Source organism: Thunnus albacares, chromosome 18, assembly GCF_914725855.1.
Source record: "Thunnus albacares chromosome 18, fThuAlb1.1, whole genome shotgun sequence".
NCBI lineage: Eukaryota > Metazoa > Chordata > Actinopteri > Scombriformes > Scombridae > Thunnus > Thunnus albacares.
Genome location: NC_058123.1, coordinates 11,743,206 through 11,757,643, shown reverse-complemented (window position 1 = coordinate 11,757,643; position 14,438 = coordinate 11,743,206). Strand labels below are relative to the sequence as shown.

At 38.7% G+C, this 14,438-nt stretch overlaps 1 protein-coding gene across 1 annotated transcript in view; it reads left to right on the top strand.

Moving 5' to 3' along the window:
- Positions 1-8,485: 8,485 nt before the first annotated feature.
- The window catches only part of arhgap24 (Rho GTPase activating protein 24), a 72,504-nt gene continuing 66,551 nt past the window's right edge, over positions 8,486-14,438 (top strand). Inside the window, exon 1 of the mRNA XM_044333643.1 lies at positions 8,486-8,953. The gene's annotated coding sequence lies outside the window, so the exon portion shown is untranslated. The remainder of the gene's footprint in view (positions 8,954-14,438) is intronic.

Here is a 14,438-nt window from a genome sequence, read left to right as displayed (position 1 = left end):
TTTTTACTACTAATAACTCAAGTAGAACTGAAGAGCAAAGACAGACAGTACCAGTGGTGGGAGAGGATTTGAAGAAGTAAAGTTTCTCGGTCTATGCAGCTAAGGAGAAGCTTCTCAGCTCAGCTTTGCCTGTAAAGCTGTATTGAAATACAGCAGTTGCAGACGAGACTCACATTAGTCCACGCGGATTACGAAGTCCCGCAGATCTCATTTTTTAGACGTTGCTTAAGATCTTTCTTCTGAAATACATATAAAACAATTTCCTTGCTTGCAGGAAAACATTCAAGTTTTTCAACTCTTCCCTCAGCCCCACTGAGAATTTCAGCTTGTAGAACCGAAATAAATCCTTTTCCTGAGTGGGCAGACTAAGTGTCTTCATATTGTCTGGTAAGTGTGTGGCATGTCAATATTCAATTGTACATTTACTAACACTTAACCTAATAAAAGTTGGCATAAAGTATGCCACCTTCCCAGAAAATTTAATTTATAGAAGTCCTCAAATACTCTGATTCTTTAGCCTTGACTAGCCCTCGTTGAATATCAGAACAAATAGTTTTTATTTGGATTTAAAAGTGTTAATTAGGAAATCATATTGTATTACAATGAATATAAAATCACAGATAATTTTAGCAAGAGTTGTGAACATCTGATTTTTTTCTCATTCGTGATAAATTACATGAACGGACTCCACAAAGTTATTTTGCGGTGTACATTTAAAATGTACTCACATACGTATTGTTCTATAATAAAGGTGGTTGTTGAGTTGAACACCAAAAGCAGATAAAATGTTTTTTGTCTTTGTGACTTCAACTTTTTAAAGGCCAGATTGAAACTTCAAATCAGTTGTAATCCAGCATGATAAGTGACTCCTTGATTAGAGATGCTATTTCTCTCCAGTCATCCGTAATATGTCATCAGGCGGTATTAAAGTTCCAAATTATATCAAAGATCTTGGTCACAATTGCAAAATAATCCTGTCCGAGCTAAAAATATCTCTTATTAGCCTCACCTCTGACTCTTACTGGTAAAAAAAAAATGTTTTCCAGTATTCAGCTTGTTTATTTCCTGTGCTTCCTGACACCTGTGAAAATGGCCCTTCTTCCTGTTGTTGTTGTGTCTGCCCAAGACAGGAATTCAAAAGCAAAGGATTTTTTCAAGTGACATTTCGAAAGCCCTGGAATTTATAAGTGACACAAAGCTGCAAGGCCCCGTCCTCTTGTCGGGAGTTACAATCCTATTATCCACTTTGTTCAGTTATTCCTTAAAACGCTTAAACACCCATCAACAAACAAGCTGCTCCTGACACATGTTTTAAAATAGGGAAACTTGAATTTGCTTATAAATCAAATAAATATGCGTGACAAAAAATGTTATTCTTTAATCCACATGCTATGTTTAAGTCTTCAGTAAAAAAGGTGAAAATAAAGAATTACAAATATAAATGTTAGAAGGAAGACAACGCCCTTTTCGCTCTAAAACTACAAAATCTGCACTCGTAATTCAGTTAATTTAAGTATTTATATTCTTCTCATTTTAGTGTTTCTTGTTACTATAATTCTAAATTCAAACCTGAGCATTCATGCATATTAACACGTAGGGAAATTCACAGTTTCCTGATCTTCACAGTTATGTGTGATATCAATAAAACGCATAAAGGATAAACTTCCCCAAATTCACAGCAGTCATGTATCTCCTCAATCCAAGGACAAGGTGACACACACATGCACACACACAGTGATACAGACAGGTATGGGAGCAGTCTCTGTATGAGTACTCAGACTCGAAGGTTCCTCTCGTTCCCCTGAGAACCGACAGGCCGAGGCCTCGCAACCAAACAAAGGACCCTGGAAAATAACAGGAAAGCGTTGGTGAGAAATACCCTTTATCTGACTCCCTGAACACGTCACTGCCGCCTCTGCAGAAACAAAGGTGCGTGAACGGAGTAGTAAATAACACTGATTTACTGCAAATAGATGTTCTGGTATTTACAGTTTGGCCCTGCCTCAACAGGTTGTTTATTGTAGCTGCAGAATGACAAGGCTTATTGGAGACAAGACACAAACACTGCGAGAGAGGAAATTAAGCGATGTGATTGATTACATTGATAACAGATATCAAAGCTGAAGCTTAAGAACAGTAACAACAAGCACAGTAGCTCACACGCTGTCACGTCACTGTTCAACTAATGGACCAAGTCTGATTAATGAACGCTGTGGCTCCTTCATTCCAGGGTTTCCTCTTCTTTTTTTATATCCTTTTTTTTCCTTTCTTTTTAATGGTTGTCACAAACATCTCGCAGTAAACTGTCAGTAGTTGAAACGAGTGTCTGGGGACTTGACCTTGGCGACCTGACAGATTGTTGACCCCTGCAAGGATTGTCTTTTTTTTGACAATGTGACGTCAGCAGGAACATGTGTTTATTATCAGATTTATTGTCACACCTCAGACTTACAGAGAGTAGTAATGTTTTAGTCGCTGGGCAACAGATAAATCCAACTGTCAGAAAGTCTATTCAAGTAAGTGCACTACTTTAAGTATGTTTTCCTATCAGATGATTAGTTACAGCGCATTTTGATCATGATTTACTGCGTTGAAGCATTGTGTTTGGGTAAAAGTCCTTCTTACTTTCTGTGATGTCCTTTTTTCCTGTTTCCTTATATAAAAAAAAAAGTTTAGCATCAACACATTTCTTTTTTACCACCTCCTCCTGCTATTTACGCTACATAGAAAACCAGAGAATATACTGAGCCAATAACAATCTGATGAAAAATGACACTATGATGTGTGTAAAACATCATGTCTAGTGGTCATGTCAGCATGAGGAAAATTACAATGTCTGACTCTGATAGGAATCAATCTTCAGAAAGTAGTGTCAAGCAAATAGTGACATAACTAAAATATTATTTTTAAACATGTTATAACAGTTAACTGCTCAATTTCTTATATTCATTAGTGAATAATGAAATATCTATGGATGTGAACCGAGTTATGTACATACATTACTTTGTTTTTTACTTGAATTGTCACTGTCAACTGTACAAAAAAAAAAAGAAGCCTGCATTGCATTATTCATTTGGTGTACACTGTATGCCTGATGCTAATTTTATATTTAAGTTAAATTAACCAGAATCACTTGATAACCAAATGTCAAGTCAGATATGTACCAAATGTGGGGTGTCGTGCACATGACACAAAGAAAATAGGACTTTACAATACAACAAGGCAATAAAGTCGTCACACAAGGCTGCATGCCGTCAGTAGAGCGGAATTTACAGTTTTGGTTCAATATATCATGAGAAACATTTGCAGTGCTCGAGGACTACCTTAACATAAAATAACAGAGATCGGCATACTTTAGGCAGTTTTATTGAAGGAGAGCATCAGTTGTGTAGGAGGTATGAACCTTCAGGCAGCAGACAGCATTAATGGTGAAGCTGTTGAGGTTCATCTACTTTTTCAAACTGCTGCGATAAAAACATTTTTTTTTAGCAGTTTTTATATTAATAACTGTGTTTTGTCCATAAGTTTGCACACTTGACAAAAAATCTTTCTAATCATTAGCTCTAAATTCTAATCATTAGTAAGGTTAAGTAATAATAACTCAATTATAAATAATACACTAACATGGCAGAATTAGTTTTTGAAATCCATATACCTATATATCATTTTCAACTGCTTTTCTTTTATCCCTTTCTCAGATTTGTTGGCTTTTTTTGTGTGACACATGGACCTCTAGTGGCTCCTTACTGACATTGTATCATACAATATTTTAAAGATATTTTAAGATAACTGACAAAAGACAAAGGCTTAAATATGAGTATTGACTCCAATTTTCTCCCAGTAATTTAGGTGAATGTCTTTCTATTTGGATTGATCAACAATCAACATTTTATAGCTCACACACACAATCTTAATTAAAGGCTACTGTCAGAGTGTCATACACCATAATACAAAAAAAAAAAAAATTCAAATAATATATTAAAGGGATGAGTATTAATGTGTCTGCACACCTTTAAAGATTAACAGCTACTAACAAGGGTGTTGATTTGCTCCTCTTTAAGGTTTAGAAATCACCACCAGAGAGCGATATTGCACCAATGACAGAGATGAGATATGATCTCCCCTGTGGAAGTAGGCGATAAAACTGTATTGCCAAGAAAAATTCAACTTTTTTGATCCCTGGGGGAAGTTTGAATAATTGCAGTAGTAAAAAAAAACAGACTGTGAATGAAGGCAAAATAAATCAAACAAAAAACAGAACCATTACACTGCTGTTATAGTTCTTCTTATCAATAATTAATGTACCATAGTATTGGAATATGTAGAGGTTTAGAGTTGTTTGCAGTTAATGAAAGTCAGGGTCAATTGGATTTTTCAGTTCAGTCTGAAAATGAATAAATAAAATAAGACATAATGAGTGTTTACACTTACAGCCGGTATGTGTGTCTTTGCCTGGGTCTTTCTAAACAACTGTCAGCAAGTTAAGAGGATATGCAACCTTCCTACTGCATTTTCCTGTCTCTCTTGAGCTTGAGGAGACAAAATGAGACAAGCAGTGACGTATAAAAACATCGTAGGGGTGATCTTGACCAACAACAGCTCCCTCATGCCATCAACAGTCTTACTAATGAATGTTAAAGAGCTCTCACATCTTACTTAAAAACATTGCAGCTGACTTATATTCATTTAATTTAGGTTATAGGTTTTTATTCATCATTTTTAGTTGTACAGAAGATGGTCTTATGGGCAAAAAGTCTATATTTTTTCACATTGTTTTTTAAAAATGTTTAGATGTTAGCTACATTTCTTCTATTTGCATCTAAAGAGCCTCTTCTTTTTTTAGTGTGTGAGCCGTACAAAACCTTCCTCATATGTGTGATATCACACATTGACATCTGTTACTTTTAAAAAAAAAAACATTTAAAAGATGTGAAATTGAGAAGTCAAGGCCAAATTAAAAAGTCTACTTAAGACCAATCAACTGTGCAACCACTGAGTCTGACAAGTTTACATTATTAATTGCTAAGTGACATTGTGGGTGTATGTGATGAGCTGTTGTGTGTAGCTTTGTATTTTGTATTTTGTATGGTGTGCTCTGTGTGTTTTTTTGCTTTGTACTGTTTGTTGTTGTGCTGTTGTATGTTTTGATTGTGGGGGACTGCAGATGCAAATTAGCTTTGAGCTAACTCTGGCGCAGTCATCATTCATGTTTAAAACTGCACACTGTCCCAATCAATAAATCAATCAATCAATCAAACGGCCGTCTCTGCTTTAGAATTCGGTCACTCAGGGATATCATTTTTGTGTATCTACTCCTGCTTTTCATTCATAATTCCACAGCCACACACAAGAATTGGACAACATAGATAATATTTACTAAGAGCCATAACTACAGAGCAAAAAGGGGACAAAAGTGTTTACTACTTGGCAATCCAGCGATAGTAGTAGTCCTAAAATCTTGTACTCTAAGTATCTGACTTTTCCCCTTATCTCAGTCCACTGGGAGCTGCCTCTTGTCTGCGTGGGCCTTTAAAACATTTCATTATCTGTCCAGAAGTCACCAACTGTCCAAAACCTCTGACTGCAAGGCCCTGAGAACAGCAGAACCATTGAGATTATTTTAATTCCCTTGCTGAAGCCTCCTCTGTGAAGATTCATCAATCCTAATCTTAAGAGTTACTGTATCTCCTATCAGATATGGTCCCCTAGAGTGCCTCGCGGGAGTAGACGCAGCATCAGTTTGTTTACAGATGGCCACTTCTTACGTCACAAGGTCACAGAGTTTCACGTTCAGCATTCCACATCCTGCAAATATAATAAAACATGCTGAGGGATGGGTGTGGACAGATGGCTCCGAGCCTACTGTTGTTTGCTCTAAACATTTTGTTTAATCTTCGTTTAATCTAATGAGGCTTTTCATAACACCTAGAAAACTCCCCTTCTGTGTGGTGATTATGTTTTATTGGGAGGAATGAGTCCTGTATTCTGATTAGTGAGATATAACTATATTTGCACAGCTGCAAATATAAAAAAGTGATAAAAAATGTACTCTTTTAATGACATGTTGTGGAATTTTATAATGACATTTCATATAGGGTAACAAAAAGTAAGTATTCTGTACATGAGCAGGTGCACCAAAGTCACTGTGTATGCAAAACGGCAAATTTTTTAAGTTACATTTAATATTTAAGTCTCATAATAATGGCTGTAGAAGACACTTTAACCTGAGTTAGTGTCAGGGTTGTCTAGATCATTGATTCCCAAACTGAGAGTCAAGATGGTTCCCAAGATAAATCAGATGGTTCACAGCATAATTAAAGTAAAAAGATACAAATATATATATATATATATATATATATATATATATATACTGTATATATTTCTCTTATACAAAATTATGTTTATTTTTCAAAACAAATGATTCTTTGGTTGAACCGCTCATAACTCATGTCCACACCAAGACCATCAAATGTGATAATACGTCACCAGTTAACACACACACAACACTCAGTGAGTTTTGGCGGTTAACAGCGAATGTAAATATAACTTTTGTTTGTTTACCACAAAATTCCACAGGACAAACAGCGGTTTGTTTTGAGGGACCAGAAGTGAAAAAGGTTGGGAACCACAAATGTCCTCGCTGCAGCTGCAAATACGCCATGAGTGCAATATCTCCTGTAAGATCCTGATGTCTTATCTCAAAGAAGAAGAACCGGTTAAACATGGACAAAACAGAGACTGGTTATCTGACCAAAATCTTATCATGGACTGCGCATTCAGAAAAGCTTTGGACAGATTTCTGTACCGCTGCCGCCTCTTTGATCGATCTTTTGACAGATCCTGATATAAGATCCAAATGTGACAGTGTAAGCCATCAACTCAGACTTCATTCCTGCCTCACTGCTTAGTCTGCCTCTAGATCAAACAGATCGATAGATAATGTGCTCCGCCTTTCCCCACACTTGACCCTCAACACCTTAATAACCCAGCCGGGACTATGTTTGTTGGCATTACCTCCTCCACATTCAACACCATAGCAGTGAAACTCCTCTATCACCTCACTAAACCAGTTCTTCTATGATCGTACCACAATATACACACCACCTGAGTCAGATTCACCTCATTTCCTCATATGTGTGAGGCTTATTCTTTGATATTGTAGTTTGTAAATAAACTAATTCTCACCCTGATAATTTCATTTGCAGGAAGTAATTACTGTTGACACATCAGCCACCACCCACTTAGACTGGAATTTCCTAGTAATGAGGCGATTTTCCAGGACAGAGGGAAGTGGCTGACACGTGCCTAGGATACATTACAATTGCGTAAAGGTTCTGTATCTGTCTTGTGGCGATAATTTAAATTCTGCATGTTGGCCATTTAAATATAGATGCAACATTATAAATTATGAAATTTACCAGTGCTGGTGAGTATTTGTCCATCATGGTTGCACATTTTTGATATCCTTCATTAAGTTATGAAAGATTTTTCCCCTTTCTGTCTTCATACAACTTATTGTTTTGAACCTGCAAAGCAATAAACAACATAAAACCTTGTTCCATCTTTTGCCTTCTGTATTGAAAGGTCTTTTCATTTTCTTTGCAGCCAGTACATTCACCAGTGAACACTTTGAGTATTACTTATTCATATGTCACATTATTCACATTTATGTCGCCCATTCACTTGTCATAAATCAATATGTCTGGTGATGAGGGAGGTTGTAAGGAGCAGATAAGAAGCTTAATAAATGTATGACTGAGCTCAAGAATGTAATGCACATTGAATCTCTCAGTTTATGATAGAACAGCAGCCACAGTATTATAAAGTGCTTGCATATGCTATCATTTGCATTCTTCATATAGAGTATACACTTTGTAAATATGAAATGCTCATCTTAATTCAAGCACACAAAAAAAACACTGCAAGACTATGGAATTGAAAGAAATTTTAGACCGCCCTCAAGTAAACTAGATACACTTTCCACTTGTGTGTATACAGCTGGACTTGCACCAAAGTGAGGAAAGAGTCACTGAATAAATGTTTGTCGAACTGCATGTACGCAGTCATTTGTATATGTCATCTTGAAGACACCTTAAAACGGGGGCAGCCTTCCGTTTTTGTTTGCTGAATTACTCACAAATCATTTGTGGGGAAATTCAGGATTTATATTTCACACTTTAAATCGTGACAATTAAAAACTAAATCAAAGTTCGGCTGTTGAAATCTTGAGAAGAGAGAGACACGGTGTGAGAGAGAGGTTAAGAACTGCCAGTTGCTTGTGTGTAATCTGAAATGCAAGAGAAAGTCAGCTGCACTGCTGGAGCACTGCTCAGTCAGAGCTCTCATCTTGAGACTTCCTCAAACATGCTCACACACACACGCACACACACACACTTTCCCCCTCCCTCTCTCCTCCCTCCTCCTCCTCCTCCTCCTCCTCCTCCTCTCTGTAACCAACAAACACACACGGTTTTCTCAGACTGAGTGTGAGCATTTCACGAGCCGGGATGACTAGAGGAGTTAGGGCTGCAGTGTTGGGAGCAAGTGTGTGTGTTTGCATGTGAGAGAGTGCATGTGGGTGTGTCTGGGCGGACTCCCGCTGTAATGGTGCCCCATGTGTGACTGTGCTGACCGTGACAGCCATCCTGTCCACAGCAGTGACTTTCTCAGCATGCAGATGGTGTGAGCAGTCACAGGAAAAGTTTATAACAGCTCGTTTGAGCCTCAGCTAACTCAGTCCACTCTGTACACACTGAGTCAGTCCAGGAGAGGAGCAGCAGCAGCAGCAGCAGCAGCAGCAGCAGCAGAAGAAGAGCTGAAGTACAACTTCAGCTCCTCTCAGTCCAGGATCTCTGTTGTTATTGATTGATTACCTGTCATTGGATTGGATACAATACTTGTGTATCACCACACGTCAGAGCTGAGGGATTCAACTAGACTGTTTATTTGAAGGGTGAGTCTACGGTTTATGTTGTTGCTATGGTTGCACAGTTTCATAGTGGAATCTGAGGTTTCATTTTTGGTATACCGTTGCCTAAATGTTGATTTTTTTGTGGCGATGTCCCCGTCGTTCATGAGCCACATTCACACATCTTCACACATTTTGGCACAATAGGGATGTAAAAATGTTGTAGACAGATGCTCTGATTGACTGATCCAATCTTAGAGGAATATAGTGACACTTTAAGTTATGTAATTTACATTTTAAGCAGCTATCCCTGCCACTTAACTTTGTATGAATAGTGCAGTGTACATAATATCCTCTAATGTAGCAGGATATTGTAGCAGAAGTTTCCATTTCCCACATGTGATTTCTGTAATATTCTGCATGTGAGTCATTTACTTTCGACACGAGCAGAGGTCAGAAAATGCTTTCAATTTACTGAACATTGACATGATACACCAGTACTGAACATTTTTTTGGATCGGACTATATAAACAAAATTCCAGCATCAGTCATTTTCTAATGGATTTGATCACTAGGTGAATGATTCATTACTCTGATACATTTCCACTGTGTTAAACTAGTGACACAACTCATCCAGGGGTGTCACCAGCAGTAAGCTTCATAGTCAGGGAGGGAAGGAAATGCACCAGGGGAAATAAGTGTACAACTTTCAGTAATATTTATGTTTCACACCCGGGTGGGCCTGCTTGGAATCTGTGAGACATATTGCAAAAATTAGTAAAAGCTATAATTTTTATCTAAAGCATATTTGTTACATTGTTAGCCTGCAACAGCATGACTGAAACAACAATTTATTACAAGTCATCATAGCAATTAGCAAATTTTCTCTACTTTTCAGGTAGGTTTTAGTCTCTTAATTTAAATTCAGTGCACTTGCCGTGGCTGTGTTAGACCAGTACTTTGCAAGGGCTCGCTAATTGTGGTGCAGGACATACAGATGGCGAGACCGTTGCATATGCCATCCAAAACACCGACCCCCTGTCTGGGCTGTCGGCTGGCCAAACAGAGAGGGAAACTCAATTATGTCTGGATAAATGCGCTAGTTGTGCTGCATGCGCGAGGATGTCGTGGCGTGCAAGTACACACAGAATACTATGAATTGAAAAAAAAAAGAGCTGAAAAAGGAAAATGAGCGAGGATTTCAAACATTAGGATAAAAGGATGAGAAGCGCAATGAGAGAAAACGTTGATAAAATGGCAGGAAGAAACAGAGAGACATCTCTCTCTGCAACTTGTTTCCCCACCTGCTGTGTTAATGGAAAATGACGATGTGAGAGCAAATAAGGTAGGAGATGAGGTAGAAAGAGGGAAGATATGATTACCCCTGTTTGCTAGGAATGTCTGCAGTGCACAAGCTGTGCTGATGGAAAGCCCAGGGATCAGGTTCCCCATGTCAGCTGCTGCACTCGGCTGTTCCCAGGTCTAACTCTGTGATATCTGTTCATTGGGAGAGAGGAGGGGATGGAGACGAGGATGACAGAAACTGCAGCAAAACTGGAGTTCAGATCAAAATTCAAGAAAATTTTGAGGTCATTTGGCCTTAAAGGAATAGTTGGACATTTTGGGAAATATGTTTATTCGATTACTGGCAAACAGATAGATGAGAAGATTGATACCACTCACAGGCTTATCAGTCTTCTTACTCTCTGCTTGAAAGAATCTACTCCTTTAACATCTGTTAAATTAACTTGATGCAGGCAAGTTCGCCCAGAGACTGTATAACAAGGTGACATTTCACGAAGGTTAAAATGCAAAGTCAGCTTGGCTTCCACTTTCCCCAAACTGCTACAGCAAACAACATCCCTGGTGAAAAAGACTATGATCACCAGGTTTGATTTTCGGTACGCCCTCTCACTCTGTGACTGCACATTTTGTATCTTATTTTGTCCGGAAAATATCCCTCTGCATTCACATCAGTAGTCCCTCACAGAATATAACCACATCAACAGTATTATTCAATCACTCGTAACAGTCTGTCAAACACATGTAGAATGAGTCAGTGGTCAAGTCTTCACCCTTATTTCTCCACAGGGCTGCTCAGTTCCCAGACATACTGTGACACATGGCGTGGAGGAAAATGGGGAGGGAGGGGCAGCGATGGCAGCGAGGGGGTGACGAGTGTATCATACCAAAAGGGCTGCATTGTACGCTACGAAGGGGGCCACATATGGTGTCTAAATCTGTGTGTAGACAAAATAGAAACTGACTCATAACATTGATTCATACAAGAAAGCCTGACAGTTTATTAGGAAGTTCAGCAGCAAGAAAGCAGGAAAAAAAAAAGTACCTCTAAGAACTGATCCCTCTGTGTTTGTGATACATTATACCGCCCACCTTCACCTCCTTCCCTCTCTTCCTGCGTCCATCCATCCATCCACTTATCTCTATGTGACTCACAGTTGGTTGTGTGTGGGTAGTGACTGATCACGGACCACGTACCTACCCCCATAATGAATGATTGCTTCCTCCTATCAGGGCCTCACCATAACCCACTTCAGCATTAAATTATGATAGACCTGACTTGTGCATGTGTTGGATGGAGTGATGTATCCGCTTTATTTTATACACATAGTGTGTGTGTGTGTATGTGAGCGAGTACTTCCATCTGTGACCACTGTGAAGCCCTTCCTCTTTCACATCCTCTCCAACGATTAGCACAGCAACAGCGCAGCAAGAAACATGCCCTCCTCTCACCTCTGTGACTTTTCAGCAGGAATCTATCAGAAACAGACTGCTCTCGAGGTAGCAGCTTTGGTAGCGGAGGGTTATATTTGTCTTTAACACATGCAGGTCATGGAGGCCCTACTGTGCAGACTGTAAGGGGGAAGGTTGCTCGGAGATATTTAAAGGGTTTACAGCATTGACTGGCAATGTGAAGTTCATGTTTCCTCTGTTGCATGTTTTGTGGTGTTTTCTGCTGTTGGTAGGGTAATAAGGTGGCTCGTGCACATGCACAAACAAACGAGAATCACAGGTTTATTAGGTGACCGCAGACTTTTGTCAAATGTATTGGCTTTGATCTGAATTAGCCCCGGAGAGATGGTTGCTAATGAAACACAGGCAGAGTTTATGTCATTGCCAGGTGGATTCAATCAGCTGTCAAACACGCTGACTTGCATGCACAAGCATCCCATGTGTCCACAGGTCACATCTTACTGGAAACTTTATTGGTGCACTAAAGGCAAGAGACATCATTAGAGTGAGCTGAGTCTCTCAGAGATGGGAAAGGCCGTATTTTATGTGTTGTTTTATGGAAGTTATCTGCATGGACAGATTACAGGACTGGCTCAGGGACGATTAAACAGGAGCCACTGTTTGAGGTGACATTTTACATTTCTTGTTGGAGAGTCGAATAGCTCAGTCAAAAGTCTTCATCTGTCTTAATTTTTTAGCCCTGAGTCCTTAAATGTACTGTTATACTGAGTAGAGCTGCAACAATTAGTCAATTAATCAATTAGCTGATAAACAGAAAATTAATCACCAATTACATTTTAGAGTTTATGAGTAGAAAGAAAAAAAATGGCAAAAATTCTCTGGTACCAGCGTCTTAGATGTGAAAATTTGCTGGTTTCTTTAGTCCACTATGACAGTATTTTTGGGTTGTGGACTGCTTGTCTGGACAAAACAAGACATTTTATGTTGCATCTTGTGCTTTGGCAAACAGTCATGGGCATTTTTTTCTGACATTGTGTAGACCAAAGGATTAATCGATTAATTTATTTTTTTAATTGATTAACTTCGGTTGCAGTAAGCCAACTTAAAAAGCAAATTAAATATGTTTTACAGCACAATAGTTCAGTTTTAATAAAATATAATTTCTATCACAGTTCCTATAACATTGTGTGTAGTATCCCATAGTGTTGGTATAATATGTGTATCTGCTGTATCAGGAACTTTTTAGAAGGGTTTAGACAGCCTATCTTTACAGCATAAACAAAATACTGAAGTTCAGGTGTAGTTCTCAATCCATAAATGAATAATACATAAAAAACATGAAAAACGACTGCGAGCGACATGCTGCTAGATGAGGGACCTTTACAATTCAGATAACTAGACAGATAGTTAGATAGCTAGATAGATAGATAGACAGATAGATAGATCTATTTGCTTCATCTAAGGAAAGTTGGCAGGGGGATTACTGGCAAGCACTCAGGCCAGTGTGGAGTACAGCAGCTGCTGAAAATGAAAAACTGAGGACTGCAGACAGACAGATGGTAATGGCACTGTCTGCCACATGCTAAAGGACATAAATAAAGAACCCGTGTCTGTTATTCACACGTGAATCATTAAGGCTTCAGTCAGGAGATTATTTACTACTATTACTACTTATATTTTTCATCAACAACAGTCAAGGAAAAATGTGATCATGTTTGGGATTAAAATCAAGATAGAGACGCTGAAACAATAATGATTTACTGAAAAATTTTCACCATTACTCCTCAGAAAATTCCAGTGTGAAATGCTTTAAGGACACCACCGGATGGAAAAGGCAGTACATCTGTTGAGTCCGACTTTCTCTCCACAGAGTGTTCCCTGCTGTGTTGACCGGCCACTTCCTGTGGTCACAGAAGATTTCCTGCCTCTCTATCTACCTAACACCAAAACTTTTGGCAGTTTTGGCATTAACCTGCATAGTCTCCGTTGGGAGGAACAGGATGGATCATCCCTAGCATGACTTTAATTTCCTCAAGGATGAGCCAGACTGTGAAGAGAGGCCTCAATCTCCTTTCCTCCGAACCAGTTCAATTCAAACAAAGATGTGTCAAACAGAAGCTCAGGGCTTTTCGTTAGCTTCAGTACTTTCCCATACGGGGAGCAAATAGTCTGTGTAAGCACTGGAAACTGGCAACCCCCTGATGCTGTGAGACCAGCTCTGTGTGGACAATATGGTACGCAGTATCACATTTCAGAGATATTACAATCTCATCAAACTCCATTTCTTGTTTAGACCTCTAGGTATCCTTATTACCTTTGTGTATTACTACGATGTTACAATACAGTCAACATATCAGGCATTTGACATAATTTACACATGAAAAAAATACTTCATTGAGTACTGAGTAAAGGTTACTATCACTTTATTTAAGCCTTCATATGGTGAAACTGTGCTTCCTCCCATAGCACCGGACAAAAGCAGCACTGTTTTAATCATTCATAGATTCATCATCACAAGTATCACTTTACATCAAATGGTTGTATCCCTGGAAACAATAGAAAATGATTTACTGTACAATTCAGTGCCTTCTTGACTCTTCAGAGAACTACTCTCATCACTAAGGACACATCAAGTAACTATATTTTATGATTTCACTGACAGATGCATATTTTAAAAGCAACAAGAAGGAGAGCCTGAACCTGAGAAGGCTTGGCTCAGTATCCATTTTAATGATGGACACAGACAGACAGAGAATACTAATACCTCTGTGCACGAACGGAGCCAAACAGTAATCGTGGTTTGAAAGATTTGTAC